The following is a 4,908-nucleotide window of genomic DNA, read 5'->3' as shown; positions in this document are numbered from 1 at the left end:
GCCACGTCTTAGTGTTTCATTCCGACCGAGCTCAGCAAAGATGGGAAAGTTAACCATTGCAGTGCCGCGCGCCGTTCTGCCTCGTGTTTCCGGTGGTTTCCGTGTGGGCGGGTGTTAGGTGAGCGGCGGTGGCTGTGTGGACCTGCGGTTCCCTCAGACTGGTCTCGGTGCCCTGTACCTGTCATGGCGCACATGTCTCACCCTCCTCGGCGTGACACCCGTGTTCACGGGTGGGTGTGTGTCGCCTAGGACGTCCTGTCCCAGCACGTGACCGAGAAGGTGCTCGCCCGTGCAGCAAACAAAACCCAGCCCGCTGTGCCGCGTGGTGCCGTGGGCGCGATGGGCTCGCTCTGTCGGGCCCCGCGCCGTCCAGTGAGGATTCGTCGGGAAAGCAAAACCGCCCAGGTGCCAGCCGCTGCTGCCCCTGCAGCTGCCTGTGTCCCCGCGGGACCTGCGTCTCCACGGACGCGGCAGCCCCTGCCTCCCGAGGGCCGCGGCGGCAAGGGAGCCTGCAGAGCGAGAGTCCAGGCTTCCAGGGCCGTCCGCACCACGTGGGAGCGCAGACAGGAAAGCGTGCTCACCAGCGTCCCAGACAGCGGTGCCACCACCGGGGCCCGAGTGCTGTCCCTGAAGCCACGTGTGCCGCGAGGTCTGACCGCCGTGTCCACCGCCGTGTCCACGGCACCTGGCCCAGTGGGGTGCGAGCAGTGGACAGGCGGGAGCCGCCTGGGAGGTCCGTGCGCGTCTCCTGCGGCAGCATTTCTCCTGGAGCCGCCTCCTCCCCGCGGGCCCCGGGCGCCACGCTGATGGGCCTGTGAACGGGCGTCCTTCCAGGGCCACGCCCGAGCAGGATGCACGCGCTGCGGCCAGCCACTGGAGAAACAGTGGAACCAGATATCTCATTATGCCTTTTAATAGAGAAAAGTATTTTAAAATGTAAAGTGGTTCTTAGTGGGAAATTTGTTGAGTTAACGGTGTGTTTTCTAGAATGGAGTATTTACAGGGTTAAAAATATAATGACAGATCTAACTGACCTGAAAAGGTAGCAACTGAAATATTTCAGCAGAGTATGGTATTTTCCCAGTTTTGTAAACATAAATAAAAGGAAACCGCGCTCGCAGATGCGTTAAATGACGGAGCAGACCCGGAATGGCGGAGTGTGTCTGGGCCGTGGGGCTGGCGTTCACGGGCCAGGGCTGCGACTGCACCGCTCAGGTCAGGCCTGCAGGCGCAGGCTGCTGCTCGTGTAACATGGGGCTGCATCCAGCTCCTCCGAGGGCCCAGGGACACCGCTCTGCCCCGATTCTTGGCCATCACTCTGCAGAGCCCATTTTGTCTGCCCCCACACAGGACGGTCCCTTAGTCCCGGGGGTGCGCCCTCAGAGCCGAAGCTCAGCAGTTGGTCTGCCTTTGGAAAGAGCCTGCCGGGGCCGGCGCTGTGGCGTAGCAGGTGAACCGCTGTCCGCTCGCCGGCATCCCCTACGGGCGCCAGTTTGCTGCTCTGCTTGCAGTCCGGGTCTGCTGTGGCCTGGGAAAGCAGTGGAGGATGGCCTGAGTGCCTCAGCCCCTGCACCCGCGTGGGACACCCGGAGGACGCTCCTGGCTCCTGGCTTTGGCCTGGCCCCAGTCAAGAAAAAAGTCTCCACTCCAGTAGCTCCTGCCTGAGCCCCAGGTATTGTCCCGTGAACCCTCCCAGGAGCCCACACCTAACTGAAGCAGGCAGGAGGCTGGGGTCAGCTCCAGCGCTGGACTGGGGTCAGCCGAGAGGGTAAATACTGTAGTAGGAAATCGGGTCCGAGCAGCCCTGAGCAGGCCAGCCACTCGCGTGCCCGGCGATGGGCAACCACCTGTGCTGCCCGTGTACCCGGAAAGCTGCTTATCTGTGGAGCGTTCTCACCGGGGACCCCGTGCCCCGCCAGAAAGCCCTGCGTACCAAGCTTCCCTTTGCCAACCACCCTCTTCGCACGTGGCAATCCAGGAATCTGGAAAAACAGCAGAACACCACGCAGGGTAGCTTGTGCCAGCGTGGGGCGCCGTGTTTGGGGTGTGCACACTGGGAGGTCCTGAGGGGACACTGGGAGCTGACACAGTCTGCGGGAGAGAGGCAGACCCCCCCACCCCCCCGCAGCGGTGCCCTCAGCTGTGCGCCCGTGACCATGAGCGCCGGGCCAGCAGACGGCACTCATTTTACTGAGAATGGGGTGGAGGAGGAACACGAGTCGCACCTGCGCTCAGGAGGAAGTGGGCAAAGGGTGGACTCAGGAAGTGAGTGGGAAGGTAGGGGTGGGTGTGTGCTGCAGCACAGGGTGGGGGGGTGGAGAGCAGAGCCGCGGGGCCACTGCCAGGTCCACTCTGGTCCGCACTGCCTATCTGCTGCCACCGTGGGGGTGCAGGTGGAGGCGCGGGGGGAGGCACGGCTTCCCAGAGCGTGGCCAGACCTGCGAGGTGCACCACACTTGGATGCCTGGAGGTGGGGAGAAGGCTCCTCCTGGAACAGAAACGAGCACTCTGGGGTCTGCTCCTGTGGCAGAGCCAGCAACGGCCACTGCCCGAGGCCGGCATCGCATGTGGGCACCGGCTCGAGTCCCATCCAGCTCCCTGCTAATGCTCCTGGGAAAGCAGCAGAAGGTGACCCAAGTGCTCGGGCCCTGCACCCACGTGGGAGACCTGGAAGAAGCTCCTGGCTTTGGACCAACCCAGCAGCCATTTGAGGAGCAAGCCAGCAGATACAAGGTCTCTCACTGTCTCTCTCTCTGCCTTTCGAATTAAATAAGTCTAAAGAAAAATAACAAAAAGAAAGAAATATCCAGAATAAGGGCATCTTCTATCTATAGAGACAGAAAGCAGTGGGTGCAGGCCAGGGGCGAGAGAAGGGGAGAGCAGGGAGCAGTCGCTCAATTGACACGTTTCCTTGTGGGTGAGAACCAGACAGGAAGTGGTTGCCCAACACTGAATGTGCTGCCTACTCCACAGATGTCCCCTTTAAAGTGGATACAGCTGTGTTGTGTTCACATCGCTGCAATAGAAAACAAGAAAAAAAGAAAAAATGTAAGAGATAAGAAAGGAACCCCACCAATGCAATCCACCATGTTAATAAGAGGAAGAATTAGGGGCGAAGCCAGAAAATGAGCTATATTTGACAAATTTCAAATCCATTCAGAAACTAACTCCTTAACCTAACAAAAGATATCTAAAAAACCTGCAACAAGCATTATTTTTTAAAGGCTTACCTATATATTTATTTGAAAAGCAGAGTAGCAGAGAGAGAGAGCGCTTCCATCCGTTGGTCCGTTCCCTAAATGGCCACAGCAGGCAGGTCTGGGCCAGGCCAAAACCAGGAGCCAGGAACCCCAACCTGGTCTTTCTCATGGGTGAGCGGGGCCTGCTTCCTTCCCAGGTGCGTTAGCAGCAAGTCGGGTCAACAGCAGAGCAGCTGGGGCTCAGACCTGTGCTGTGACACTGGGTGCCGCCGTCGCACCCCGTGCTGCACCGCGATGCCACGGCGAGCATTTGGCCTAGCAGTTACGTTGCCACGTGCCGTATCTGAGTGCCTGGGTTTGATCCCAGCTCTGGTTCCTGACTCCAGCCTCCTGCTCCTGCAGACCCTGGGAGGCAGCGGCGCCGGCTCGAATGACTGAGTTCCTGCCGTCCACGTGGGAGACTTGGACTGGTACCCCGTTCCCCACTTGGGCCCTCGCCTCAGCCTGGCCATTGCAGGCATCTGGGGGGTGAAGCAGCAGCTGGGAGCTCTCTCCCTCTCAAGTAAACAAATAACCCACAATGTTTTGGTATTTAAATGACATTCTAAATTTGTTTTATTTGGAAGAAAGAAAGATACAGACATCATCAGTCCACTGGCTCACTCCCCAAATGCCTGCTGTACCCAGAGCTGGGCCAGGCTGAGCCAGGAACCTGGAGTTCAACCACGAGCCCCCTCACGATGGCAGAAACCCAAGTACTTGAGCCACCATCTGCTGCCTGCCAAGGACGCTGGACTGGAAGTGGAGTAGCTGGGCCTCAAACCGGGCACTGCAGTATGGGCTGTGGGCGTCCCCTAGCCGCCTCCCCAAAGGCCCTACAGGACACTTTCAGAGTGAAAAGCATCAGGGAATATGTGACTTCAACAAAAAATATGATTTCATTGTATAAAATCTGCAATGCTGACTTGGCAAACTTTCATAAATTAGTAAATCCTTCTTTGGATCTGTACTTCAGAAGTCTATGATTTTTTTAAAATATTTATTTATTTATTTATTTATTTGACAGGTAGAGTTACAGACAGTGAGAGAGAGACAGAGAGAAAGATCTTCCTTCCGTTGGTTCACCCCCCAAATGGCCGCAATGGTTGGAGCTGCGCCGATCTGAAGCCAGGAGCCAGGTGCTTCTTACCGGTCTCCCATGCAGGTGCAGGGCCCAAGGACCTGAGCCATCCTCCACTGCTTTCCCGGGCCACAGCAGAGAGCTGGACTGGAAGAGGAGCAACCGGGACTAGAACCCAGTGCCCTTATGGGATGCCAGCGCCGAAGGCAGAGGACTAACCAAGTGAGCCACAGTGCCGGCCCCCAGAAGTCTATGATTTTTAAAAATATATATTTATTTTATTTGAAAGGCATCATTAGAAAGAGAGAGATCTTCCATCTGCTAGTTCATTTCCCAAAGGGGCCACAAGGGCCAGGGCTGGGCCAGACCGAAGTCAGGAGCCAGGAACTTCGTCTGGTCTCCCACCGGGGTGGCAGGGGCCCAAATGCTTAGGCCGTTTCCATTGCTTTCCCAGGCACATTGGCAGGGAGCTGGATCAGAAATGAAGCAGCTGGGACTTGAACCCGCACCTCTGTGGGATGCTGGCGTTACCGGTGGCAGTTTAACCTGCTGTACCCCAACGCCAGCCCCAGGAGTCTGTGACCTGTG

This window comes from Oryctolagus cuniculus, chromosome 1 (assembly GCF_051225735.1).
Source record: "Oryctolagus cuniculus isolate XC-2025 breed Fujian yellow rabbit chromosome 1, ASM5122573v1, whole genome shotgun sequence".
NCBI classification, from domain to species: Eukaryota; Metazoa; Chordata; class Mammalia; order Lagomorpha; family Leporidae; genus Oryctolagus; species Oryctolagus cuniculus.
The sequence above is the reverse complement of the archived record's forward strand: the minus strand, read 5'-3'. Positions refer to the sequence as shown.